Genomic DNA, 13,322 nt, shown 5'->3' on the forward strand with positions numbered 1-13,322 from the left:
TTCATTTTGGCGTAACCAAGACTCTGAGCACAGTCCAAGAACATTTTTACCCGCCACATATGAAAAAGGACATCGAGAGACCTTGTGAAAGATGTGTACCTGCAAGCAAACCAAAGCTAAGAAACAACCTCACGGTTTGTATACCCCTTTGCCCATTCCTTTGCATCCATGGCATGACATTTCTATGGATTTTGTTGTTGGATTGCCTAGAACTAAAACCGGAAAAGACTCCATTTTTGTAGTTGCAGACAGGTTCTTAAAAATTGCTCATTTCATTCCATGTAATAAAACCGATGATGCCATGAATATTGTTAGGTTGTTCTTTAGAGACATTTGATAACTAAGAGTTTTCAAGGCTCTTTGTAGAGGTTATCAATCCCCTGTCTTGTAGTACAAGGGGTTATCTATCCAAACTTGTGTATGAGGCACTAGTCTATGTTACTTGTAATCTTAAGCCAAGATGATCAAGCAAGAGTTTTTATCTAATCTACTTAGCAAACAAGTAAGCATGAAAATGAAACAAAATATGATATTTAAACTAGATGAAGATGCAAATGACGATAAATAAACAAGCAAATGGTCGGATGATGATGATATATGATAAAGGCAGAAGCTTTAGACAGGATAAAAGACTCGGGTGCTTCCAAGCTAGACTAGCGAGTTAATGAATCAATATTATCAAGCGGTTTCATTTAACATGAACTAAGGTATGATAACCTTCTCATGAAAGCATTAAACATCTAAACTGATCCTCTTTCATACCGAAATCCCTTTTGAGAAGCATGAATCAGTCAGCTTTAAGATCCAGTTCAATAAGTCATTTAAAAGTTCAAACTATCACTCTCGCGATGAAAGACTATTAAACCTTTAACCGAGTGGTTCAGACATTTCTACGAACACTTTTGATGCGAGATATGTCTCAGATCTGAACCTCAAGTGATGTGCTTGGATCCAGCTTAGAGATCTCGTTGGTTAAAGAATGAAGCATGCAAGACTAGACCCCTAAACTCACTAATCTATCATGAAAGCACCCTAATCCACCTATCTAAAGCCGCTTAAACGACTACTCACTGATCATAGCGAGCTCACTAAGTCCTTTGCAAGACGTGTAGCTAGTCATGATAAGGAGTTTTATGCTGGAGAATAAAAGAAAATAAACAAGAACAAGATTCTGACGTGAAAACGAGATATCAGATTAGATTAATCAAGTTTCACAAAAGAGGCAAGTTCTTAAAGCTAAAACAGGCAGGAAATAAGATAAGATAAAAAAGATCCTTATAGTGAAGGGTAAGTGTCGCGGGTCAGCCCGGAACAAACCGGGTACAGAGCGCTCTTCTTGGGTCGTCGGGTGGGCATCACGGTGTGTGGGAGAGTGAAGCCGAGGTCTTGATGCCGAGGGGTGCACGTGAGAAAAGATCAAGATGAAGATCTCATTAAGAACACGTCAAGAACATGCATAAACCCTAGTCTTCAATCCATCTTCACGTGTGTCCTCCAAGTCACTTTGTTCTTGATTCTGGGTTCGTGGCAAGGGACCTCGGCATGTAATGCCGAGGAGCTTGGTAGTCTAGGGGTTCAGGAAGACGGAGTCCGGCGTGCAATGCCGAGGTCTTTTTACCGAGGTGCATGTCAACACTTAGCCATTGTCAGCTTCACTTCTCTTGCATGCATGCCTTGATCTCAACATACCGAGGGGTTGGTACGAGGTCTAGTCCAAAATTCTTTCAGGAGATGAGCCTCGGCCTGAGCAATGTCGAGGTAACGATGCCGAGGTCTGCAGAAACACTTAGCGCATATAGCAACTCCTTTGGGCTCATATCAACCAACTCGTCTTCCGGAGGCAATAACTTTCATCACACGACTCCAAATTGAGCGACCTTAGGTGTTCCGGAAAGAGCATTCACAGACCTGGAATATTGATGAAGGTCCCGTAAGCTGGTTCGAGCTGGAAGGGCTTCGTCCCACGTCGTCTTTGAAACACATCGGATCGGCTTTGAAATTCAAGCGAGACAGGTGTGTCTTCAGGAGGCGGTATCTCTCTACTCACAGGTTCGAATTACGTGATTCCAATTGTTCTGGGATCTTGGCTTGATTATCTCCAACTTTGATGAAGATCCCATCAACTGATTCGGACTGGAAGTTCCTCTAGATTGGCGATCTTTGAGGCGCGCGGGTGAAAAAATGAATTTTAGCCGGTAAATGCATCCCGCGGTAAGGAAAATGTCCGAGAAATGTGTTCCGTGGTAAGCTTTTTAGCCGATAAAAACATCTCGCCTCGGCATAAATCTTCACCGAATGGAATTTTCACCCGGGTTTGATTTTTAGCCGATAACGACCATCCGATAGCGATTTTGGCCGATGTTTCGATCCAGCCGGTACGAGTTTTCGCCGAGAATTTTCTTGAAGCGGTTTTCACCATTTTTGACCCTTTTCTTCACCGTTTCCACTCCTGATCCTCCTCTTGATCTCCAAATAGCTTCCAAAGCACCTGATAAAGACTTCAAAACATGCAAAACTCTTTGGGACCTAATGTAAATCGTAAAGCCTATTTTGATGCCTAAAGACTCAATGTACATGAGAAAACACACGATGAGGACTCTAAAATGCAGCCTAAATGATGCAAAATATAGACATATCAACTCCTCCACACTTTTCCTTTCCTAGTCCTCAAGCAAAAAGAATGAATGAGAGAAAGAGGTTGTAATGCAATGGGAGTTCATATTTCCTTTTAGAGAGAAGTGATCACAACGAGAAGTCAAGTTCATGCTCTAATATGCAATGCAAAGCCATACTCAGATATATATCAACTCAAACAAGGAATCCCCACAAGTTCTCCTCTCTTTCAACTCTTTCACATTCATTAAGCTTAATCAGGTGAATCGAGTGGTGCATTGTTTAAACAAGCTGGCTTGGCTAGGGAGAGGCCATGAGATAAAAATGATCTCATCAGTGTTCAAGCGGGTTCAATGCAGCAAAGGGATCTCTCTATGAATGATCAAGCTTCGGCAGAATGCTAAAGTTAAAAGGAAACCGATGCATACAAGGGCAGAAACTCATCCCACCCCACTCTCTACTCGAAGTCTCATCACATGCTTACACTCTCAGGAACCTCTCATTTCACTCTCATCAATGCCTAGCTAGGGAATTCACTTTCTTTTCTTATTCACAAGTCTCAGAGCTCACCCTTTTATTAGCTCTCTTCCACTCTCTTTTCACGATTTCCAGCCTCTTTTCTTTCTTTTCAAATCGTTTAAGCTCTCTGGATTCTTTTCATCTTTCCTTTCACTTAGAGGCTGGACTTTCTTTCTCATAACATACGAGCTTGGCTTCTCAATTCAAAATCTCCAAAACCGAATTCTTTTCTTTCATTCCCCTAGCTATCTCTTCTTTCTCTTTTCCACTCATCTCACCTTTTTCCACTCACCAACAAGTCTTTTTCTCATATTCATTCCTCGCCAATACTCTCGGTTCCTTGATATTGGAACACAGCACTCAATGAGACCTGCCCTTGTCGCCCTAAACCTAACACTTTCTGCTAAGTTTGATCCAAGGTGGCCTTTCAATTCACACACTAAATTTGGCTTGAAAGAAACGGTAGGTTCAAGGTGAGGGAACTGATCCATGATGCGGATTCAGCTACTTGCGCTAAGGAAAGAGGGCGGTAAAAACAATGGTTCTAGCTCAAGTATGTATGTAGGTATCCGCAAGCTTATTCAAACAACGCACCACAAGATATTTTCAAGTCAAGTTCTAGGTTCTCACTTAATCAGAGTTGAGTTCAATTCAAACTTGTTTCTCAGATTCAGATCGTTTCAGACTTTGCAAGCACAGAATGAGTTTCACAAGCATATTTAGTTCAAGTTCTCAAGGTGATATACTCTCTAGGAAAAAACCTATCATTACTCCTTGCATTGATGCAATCCTACATGGTGCAACTAGACTCGATCCTAAAATGCGAAATGCAACTAGAATGAGCATTTTTTGTGAAAATTTTCCGGTTTTTCATATGCACTAAGCTACATGAGACTCAAAAATGCAAAAAGGCGAATAAGAACAGAGAAAACAAGATCAAAAAACACAAAGCTGCTCCCCCACACTTAAATAACACAGTCCCTTGTGTTATAAAAGCGTGTGAGAGAAGTAAAAATAGTACTATACAAATGCAAGATGATATAAACAGAATGCATATTTACAAGGGTTTGAAGTCGATACCTCAGTCGCTGAGGTCTGATCCCAAGTAGTGCGAGGGATTTGATGTTGAGCAGGATGGTGTAGACTGTCGTGGTGGGCTGCTCTCCGAGGGTTCAGGTAGGAATGCTGTGGCAGGGTCGATCCAATCTTCTTTGCCCGGTGGAAACTCAGGGTTCCTCGCGTTCGAACTTTCTCAACCTCTTCTTGTGTAACCGGTGCTGTTGAGGTCGCCGAGTTCTTATCAGGTGAAGATGGTGCGGTGAGCTGCTTGACCTTCTTCTTTAGCTGCCTTACACTGTCCACCAACGCATGAATGGTCTTGTCTTGCCTTTTACACCACTTTTGGAGGGTGTTAACTCTCGAGTACAGCTTCTTGGTGTGGTATTCAGGTTCTCCCCACACGTAGGGGTCAAATTGGTATCGGCCAGCCCCTATTCTTCTTTCAGAGGCTCTCGGTTCCTCATTCTCACACCCGGCTGTTCCATGTTCGTTTGGAGGTCTACTAGATGCGGCCTGTTCCTCTTTGGTGCACTTGCGCATTGGTGGATCGAAAAGAGGGTTGTACAACTGATCTTTGAGCACGTAGAAAGAGACATTACGTTGCTCATTTAGCATGGTGAGGGCTCTGTTAGGCAAGAGAACTTGTGTGCCATCTCTGTGCATCAGCGTGAAGTTGTAAACCCATTTGTTCCCTGCCTTGCCTCCGAAGAAACCACTCTTGCTTAGGTATTGTTCATCAATGAGACCCGGCTTTGACATGGATTCAAGGAATACAAACCCTTTGGCTCTCAAGAACTTTGTTACCACCCAACTGTTCTGAAGCCTCCTCGTGCCCTTCTTCTTCCGATCACATCACACATTGTGGCAGTAAGTGAGCATCTGAATCGCAAAGAATGCACCCAGAGAGGGTACATGTATCGGCCCTTGGAACTCCTTCTTGTTCTTCATCTGAGTGACTAATGGCTTCAAGCCAAGACCCAACATCTCAAGCTCGGTTAAGTGAATAACTCCAGGGTTATAGGTCGAGAAGAACATGGAGGCCAAGACTCGGTTAGCGTATCTGATCGCGGGGTTCCTGATGCAGCTTGTCTTGCTCTTGCCTCCCAAATACGGTCCAAAATCAATGATCTCCCACAAAGCAGCTAACTCCTCTTCCGGGTACACAAACTTCTCCAAGGAGCTTTCATTCCTCAAAAAGCCAAATATCTCATCTAGCTCCTTGAAACTGACCTTGTAACCTACTCCGTCCATCTCAAACTCTATGTGACCGAATCCTTTCCCATGTAAGCGCTTGAGATCTCTTTTTGGGTATATGAATACCTCCAGAGTGGCTAGGAACTGTTGTGTAATCCCTTCAAAAGCAACATCACTCAGCTCAAAGAACGAGGCTAGGCCCATGTTTTGAAAGATGAGGGTGACATCGTCAAGTATCTTAAGCTTTCTCAACAACTCCATGTCAGGGAACCGACCTAGAACCACTCTCACAGAGTTAAAATGGTCCAAATACTCTCCAGTGGTTCCCTTGCCACAATCGGTTTTTCTCTCTTGTGTATGTCCTCTGAGAACCAGGGCTCCAGCCTCTAATTCATCAGAGTCAGAAACCACTTGCTTCCCCTTTCTCCTTGGCTCAGGCACAGGTGCAAGCACAAGCTCATTGTTCTTTGCTCGCTTTGCAGCCGGTTCTCCTTTGGGTCTCGTGGAGGCTTTCTTGCTTGTTCCTCCGTTTCGTGCCAAGAAGACAGCTTTCCATTGGTTGGTCCCCTTCTGAACATCCTTCTTGCCTGCTCCGTGGGCCAGAGTGGTGTGTTTCTCCGTTATCTGCGAGAGAAACTCTCAAAGAAGAAATGAGGACCGAGTATATCGCTAAGAACAGATGCCAAAAGAATAGGCAAGAACAGAGCTTTCTCTCAAACAAGACTGGTTAATGGTTCCTCAAGCTCAAGGTGATTCACAAACAAGCAAATACAATCACCAGTAGCAAAGATATATAGACAGTTTAGCTCAGAAACGCAGTTCACCATTAAAGCCGATTCCAAGCACAGTTTCTCATGAATTTTAAAAACTCAAGAACAAACGATTTTCAGTGTAAGAACCGGTTTATCATGTGATGTCTAGCCTGATGGAATTTCTAAAATTGTTCCCAAAGGTTTTAACGGTCTAAAAGAATCGATTCGACATTTTGCAAACAATAAAGGTCGTAAATATCAATAGAAAAAGATGAGTTCTTTAGAATGCAAATACCTTTGGGAACACCAGATTCAGGCTTAGTGAAATGCTTATGCAGAATAGACAACACCTTAACGAGTCTAGAACACTTGGAATAGTGCGAAACTAATGAGAAATGAGAGAGTTGTGAGCGTAAAATGCAGAGAAAAGGATGAAGAAGGCAAACTCTGCGTTTTGGCTCGGTATGGAGGCAGGTATGGGCTGGAGCGCGCTTTCCAGCTGGCTTTTGGACTGTTGTGGGACTGGTCCCCCCTTCTGTTCAAGCTCCTGCCGTTGACCGCGCCAAAATTCGCCTTGACCGAGCGTTTGAATTCAAAATGCCGCGCAAAGCCTCAAAACGACCGCGGTATGGGTAAGACGAGGGCCGTACGGTCTGAACTGATTTTTCTCGTGTTAACACAAGCAGCCACGACATGTTCCACCCCAAGGGCACCAAACCGAGGGTTTATAGCTTATGCTAACACGTAAATTTTTGGGGCCCTCAAGTCTTTTCCATGGATCGCGCAAACCTTCTTTTTCGACTTAAGTGTTCCAAGTGTTCGTGTCTTTGCCTTTCTTGTTACCGAGCATCTCGGCATGCTCCACCCTGAGGGCATCATGCCGAGGGCACTTGTTTCGACACAGAACACTTGGTGCTTGGGGGTTTTGAAGAACTGGCCTTGGTGTAAACAGGTCGCGGCCTCAAAGCGAGGCTTTTAACCATTTCTCGTGAACATTGCTCCTCGGTATAATTATACCGAGGTGTTTACACCGTGGACCTCCCCCACACTTAGTCATTTCACAATCTCGCTTCCACTACACGGCCATGATGTAAATGAGGCGAGGAGTTTAGCGAGGTTTTTAGGCTTTCACTCGGTAAAAAGTGACCAGGGCATGAATATGTCGAGGGTCGATACCGAGGCTGTGAGTACTCCTGTTCTTAGATCATGAGGCCGTGTATTTTCAAGCCTTTTTGCTTTTCTTTTCTCACAAGATTCACTGTCTAACACCTGAAACACTTAACAAACCCTTCAAAAAGGTTCGAGTAAAAAGAAAAAAGAAGATGAAAATGAAATATTTACAAGGATAAGCTTGGGGTGTCTCCCAAGAGCACTTTGTTTAACGTCTCTAAGTTTGACTTTAATTACCTTTTCAGGCAGTTTTGGGTTCAAGAAGAGGAACTGAGGTAGCTCCCTCTCTTGTTTCTGATGCCAAGTAATGCTTTACCTTCTGACCGTTTACCACAAAGCCTTGTCCATCTTTTCCTTTCAAAACAACGGCTCCATAGGGTCTTACTTCAAGAATCGTAAACGGACCGGACCATCAAGACCTTTGCTTTCCAGGGAATAGCTTAAGTCTCGAGTTGAACAACATAACTTGGTCCCCTTCTTTGAATTCTCTCTTGTGTATCTTCTTGTCATGGAGCGCCTTGGTCCTTTCCTTGTAGATTTTTGAACTCTCGAAAGCGTCTAAGCGGATCTCCTTAAGCTCATGAAGCTGTAAAATTCTCTTTTCCTGAGCTGTTCTTATATCAAAGTTCAAAAGCTTCACAGCCCACAAGGCTTTGTACTCCAACTCAACCGACAAATGGCAACTTTTCCCATAGAGCAAGTTAAATGGTGAGGTTCCAATGGGGGTTTTGTACGCGGTTCTGTAAGCCCACAAAGCATCATCTAGCTTCTTGCTCCAATCTTTTCTAGATGAGCTCACGGTCTTTTCCAAAATGGCCTTGATCTGGCGGTTTGAGACCTCCACTTGACCGCTTGTTTGAGGATGATAAGGGCTAGCTACCTTGTGCTTTACTCCGTGCTTCTTCAAAAGACTCTCAAGAGTCTTATTGATGAAATGGCTTCCTCCATCACTGATAACTACCCTTGGAACTCCGAACCTTGGGAAAATGATGCTCTTAAAGAGCTTTACCACAACTTTTGAATCATTGGTTGGAGATGCAACCGCTTCAACCCACTTGCTCACATAATCAGCAGCAACAAGTATATACTGATTCCCATATGAGCTTACAAAGGGATCCATGAAGTCAATGCCCCAACAGTCGAAGACCTCTACTTCAAGAATCGGGTTCTGAGGCATTTCATTCCTCTTGGATATGTTACCGTGCTTTTGACAAGCTGATAACACCGTATTTTGACCACCTTTATGGATCGTTTTGAAATACCTTTTCTATGTTTTTAATTGCTTTTAAGTACTTTTATTACGTTTTTCTAGTATTTGTAGTTTCAAGACTCTTTTCAGGTAACTTAGGGAAAAGCTTAACAAAATGGATAGAAAACCAGATTTCAGCTCAGAGTCAAACCGTCAGAAGTTCACCCACGATTGAAGGCCTTCTCACCGTCTGATCCAGCTCAAATTTGGAGATCTTAAAGATGGAAGTATCAGCTTTCCAGCACACTTTACAGCTTGGTAATCCAACGGTTCAATCAAAAGATACGTGAAGACCAAGATGTCCCGTATACCTGCCGGCAAGCGTTTCCACCCGCGGCCAACAGACCAATCCCCGCGGTCACAACCATCCCGACCGCGGCCAGCCACCCATTCCCCGCGGTCACAACCATCCCGACCGCGGCCAGCTAACTCCGAACCCAAAGGCCCATTTCTGAAGCCCAAAATGATTCCCTCATTTGGAGAAACCCTAAGTGATGCCCAGAGATGTCTTGAGCACTATAAATACATGTCTTAGGAACCCTAATTCGTGTCATCACCTATTACACCAGCTTGTTTTCTTATTGTTTTTACTTTAGCTTTTAGGGAGAGAGAAATCTATCTCTTGAACCCTTGTTCTTTCTTTTTCAATTTCGGTTTCTGTACTACTTTTTAATACTATGTTTTTGATTTCGTTTATCATGTCTGAGTAGTTTTATTGTTGGGATTAAGGGATTTTCGATGGGATTATATATGTTCGGAGAGGATTCCATGAGCTTTTGAGTCGAATCTTAGAACTTTTTGTTCTGAATTCATTTTTACTGCATGAGAGTACCGTCATAAACTACAATCTGATCCAGATGCTTGGTGACACGAAAGTGTTCATCCGGTGTCAGATCTAGTTTGGGAGAGCAAAACAAACATAGGAGTGGAAACCTATCTATGGGCGATTTGTGAATGCTGACGAGTCTTAAACATAATGCATCTCTTCTTTTCGAGGGCCAGAGTGGAAACCTACTGGTCAGGGTTGAGAGAGATAGTTGTCTATGATCACGACAGTGGCGTATTCATACGTCCGTGACTCCACTTCGAACAGTTTAAGCTAAGATCTTATCAAATTTACTCTCTAGCAATGTTTTGAATCGTTCATACCCCTGAGAAAACTTCCCTGAACCCCAGCGCCTCTTTTCTTATAGATTTACACCGATTTTCAGTCAAGCTTTAGTCTAGTTTATTTACTCTTTCAATCAATTTTTATTCAAGCAATTAGGTTAACCGTTTTCCCGTTTTTACCCGTTTTTGTTAAGTTTAGTTATTAGGTCATTTTAATTCCCGTAGTTTCTCTTTAAAATTCGTTTTTACGTTTTAAACACACCGCCAAAACCCTCACAAAACTCGCCTGGTTCTAGACTTCCTTACTTTATATTTCTTTTGAAGGCTTTTGCAGGAAAGATCCTCCTTCCCTGTGGATTCGATCCCTAAGTACTACAATCGATCAGTTGTGCACTTGCGGCTATTGATTTCATTTAGGGTAAAACTTGACAACCCTCAACACGACAGCACATCACAAGCTTCACACCTTGAGACAACACTCTGAGCGTTTTTAAACATAGTCGGCCACCAAAAACCACTTTGTAGAACCTTGGCTATCGTCTTGAAAGCACCTTAGTGGCCACCGTACGCTGAAACGTGGCATTCTTGTAGCACCGGGTAGATCTCTTCCTCAGCCAAGCACCTTCTATAGAGATGATCCTTGTTAAGCACGTATAAATACGGCTCATCCCAATGATATCTCATCACATCTCTAAAGAACTTCTTCCTCTGATAAGAATCAAGCTCTGGTGGCTCTAAACCGCATAACAAGTAGTTCACAAGATCTGCAAACCATGGTAGGCTCCTTTCCTTGATCATATTGGCTTCCTCCACTTCTAAGTAGGACTTGACTAGCATGAGATGTTCTTCAGGCAAAGCATCATCTATAGGGTCTTGTTCTTTGATTGTCAGCCTTGAGAGATGGTTGGAAGCTCCATTCTCAATACCCTTTTTATCAAGCACCTCCATATCAAACTCTTGAAGTAACAAAACCTATCTGAGAAGCCTCGGCTTAGCATCTTTCTTGGTCATCAGATATCTCAAAGCCGCGTGATCTGTATAGACCGTGACCTTTGATCCCACGAGATAGCTCCTGAATTTATAAAACGCAAACACAATGGCCAGCATTTCTTTCTCGGTGGTAGCATACTTCTCTTGAGATGAATCCAATGTGGGGCTTGCGTAATAGATCACATGGATATTTTTGTCTTTCTTTTGCCCCAAGACAGCCCCCACGGCATAATCAGATGCATCTGTCATCACTTAAAAGGGTAATGACCAATCAGGGGCTTGGACAATCGGTGCACTGATCAATGCTTCCTTGATCCTCTTGAACTCTTCCTCACACTCCTCATCAAAGATAAACTCAACCTATTTACACAATAGCCTCATCGAGGGTCGAGCTATTTTAGAGATATTTTTGATAAATCTTCTGTAGAACCCTTCGTGATAGAGGAAGCTTCTTATTCCTTTCACCGAGTTCGGAGCTTATAGGTTCACCATAACCTCGATCTTGGCTTTGTCCACCTCTATGCCTTTCTCTGATACCTTGTGACCCAAGACAATCCCTTCTTGAACCATGAAATGGCATTTTTCCCAGTTCAAGACGAGCCTGTGCTCCTCACATCGCTTTAAAACCTGAGATAGATTAGCAAGACAATCGGAGGAAGAGGAGCTGTAGACAGAAAAATCGTCCATGAAAACCTCCACTTTCTCTTCAATCAGGTCAGAGAAGATATGCATCATACACCTTTGAAAAGTAGCCGGTGCATTACAAAGACCGAAAGGCATTCTCCTATAAGCATAAGTGCCATAAGGGCATGTAAATGTTGTTTTCTCTTGATCTCGGGGATCTATGGGGATTTGAAAGAACCCTGAGTACCCATCAAGAAAACAAAAATAAGGATGGTTAGCTAGCCTCTTGATAGACAAGACTTTATGGGTCTCAGGGCTATCAATCCCCTTGTCAAAGTAGCACAAAAGAGGTTGTCAATCCAAGAATGTGGTGATAGACACTAAGCTATGTGATCAGTTTCTCAATTCAAGTAAACAAGTGAGGTTTTGATTGATTAATTGACAACTAAAAACTTAAACACGATTAATGACTAAAGAAGTGATCAAACAAGAACTAAGCAACTGACAAGTGATGAGAATGTTTGTATGATGATGAGAAAGGTCTTAGACATGATAGTGGATTAGGGTGCCTTCAGTGATAAACTAATGAGCTAATGAACCATATGATCAAGCAAACCATTTAACTTAAACATCATTAATTAAGTTAATTCTCTCATGAAGGTATCAACTTCTATGCTAAAACAGTTTCTAACCTAATCATCATTAGTGAAACATGAATTAACAAGCATTAAGAATCAGTTTAATCTGTCATTTAAGCATATAAACAATCATTCCCATGATGAATAACACTTAAACCTCTAACAACCTTGGTTCAGGCATTTCATCAAACACTTTTGGTGCATGAAATGCCCAGAATCTAGACCACATATGATTTGTATGGATCTAGCATTAAGAACAGGTTGTAGAGAATGGAATATGCATGATCTAACCCCTAAGCTCACTAATCTACCACTTAAGCACCCTAATCTACATATCTATGACCTTAATATGGAGATTACTCACTAATCATGATCAACACACTAGATCCTTTGCAAGATGTGTTGTTAATCATGATTAGAAGTGTGTAAATGAAGAGATAGATGATAGATTCACAAGAAAACAGCTTTAAACACCAAGATCTCTCAAACTCTCTTGATTAAACACTTAAAAATCGATATTTCTCTTCTTAAGTAGAGACTTTTCACAAAAGAGGCAAGAGACAAAGGGAATAAAGCTTGAGTTTTTGGAAAAAACCCTAAAAACTATTTATATAACGAACCGGGTCAGCCCGGAACAAACCGGATCCTGACCCGGCTTTAGTGGATAAGGTGACGAATGTGCGAGTTGGTCAAGAGTCTCCCAGGTCGCATGCCCAAGTCGCACAGGTGAAGAAACGGTCTTGTGAGCCTTAAGTCACTTAGTCTCAGCCGCACGCCAAAGTAGATGTGTTTTGCGAGTCTTTGTGCGGCTTAATCTTTTTCTTCTTCAACTCGCATGATCAAGGCGAAATCTGGGGAAGGTAAGTGTGCGACTTGGTCATCCCTTAGTCCCAAGCCGCATGCCCAAGTCGCACAACCAAGGAGAAGAGCTTGAACGAGATAAAACCCTGTAAGCTCAGCCGCATGCCCATCTAGATGTGAATTGCGAGTCTTTGTGCGGCTAAGTCTTCTCTGATCCTTAACTCGCACGACCATGTAGCAGGGGCCTTCAGGGATGTGTGCGACTTGGTCTCCATTACTCCCAGGTCACAGGCTCAAGTCAGTGTAGATTGCGAGTCTTCGTGCGGTGTAGTTCCAAACGCGGCCAACTCGCATGCCTAAGTCGCACAGTTGTGGACATAGCATTTTTCTTGCTCGGAAGCGTCAGACCTTATCCAGTGATAGCTTACCCGCACTTCTCAACTCGCAGTTCAACCTCCAGGCATTCATCCTGAGGTGTTGCGAGTTAACCAAGTCGCAAGACTATCTCGCAGCATTCAGGGCTCCTTTGATCACTTCGCATTCAGGGAAGCGTAGCTTCCAGGATACTTGTCCGAATTGTGTGATTCCAGTTTCAGTGTACAG

The sequence above is a fragment of the Eutrema salsugineum genome, unplaced genomic scaffold (genome assembly GCF_000478725.1).
Source record: "Eutrema salsugineum unplaced genomic scaffold, Eutsalg1_0 scaffold_10, whole genome shotgun sequence".
NCBI classification, from domain to species: domain Eukaryota; kingdom Viridiplantae; phylum Streptophyta; class Magnoliopsida; order Brassicales; family Brassicaceae; genus Eutrema; species Eutrema salsugineum.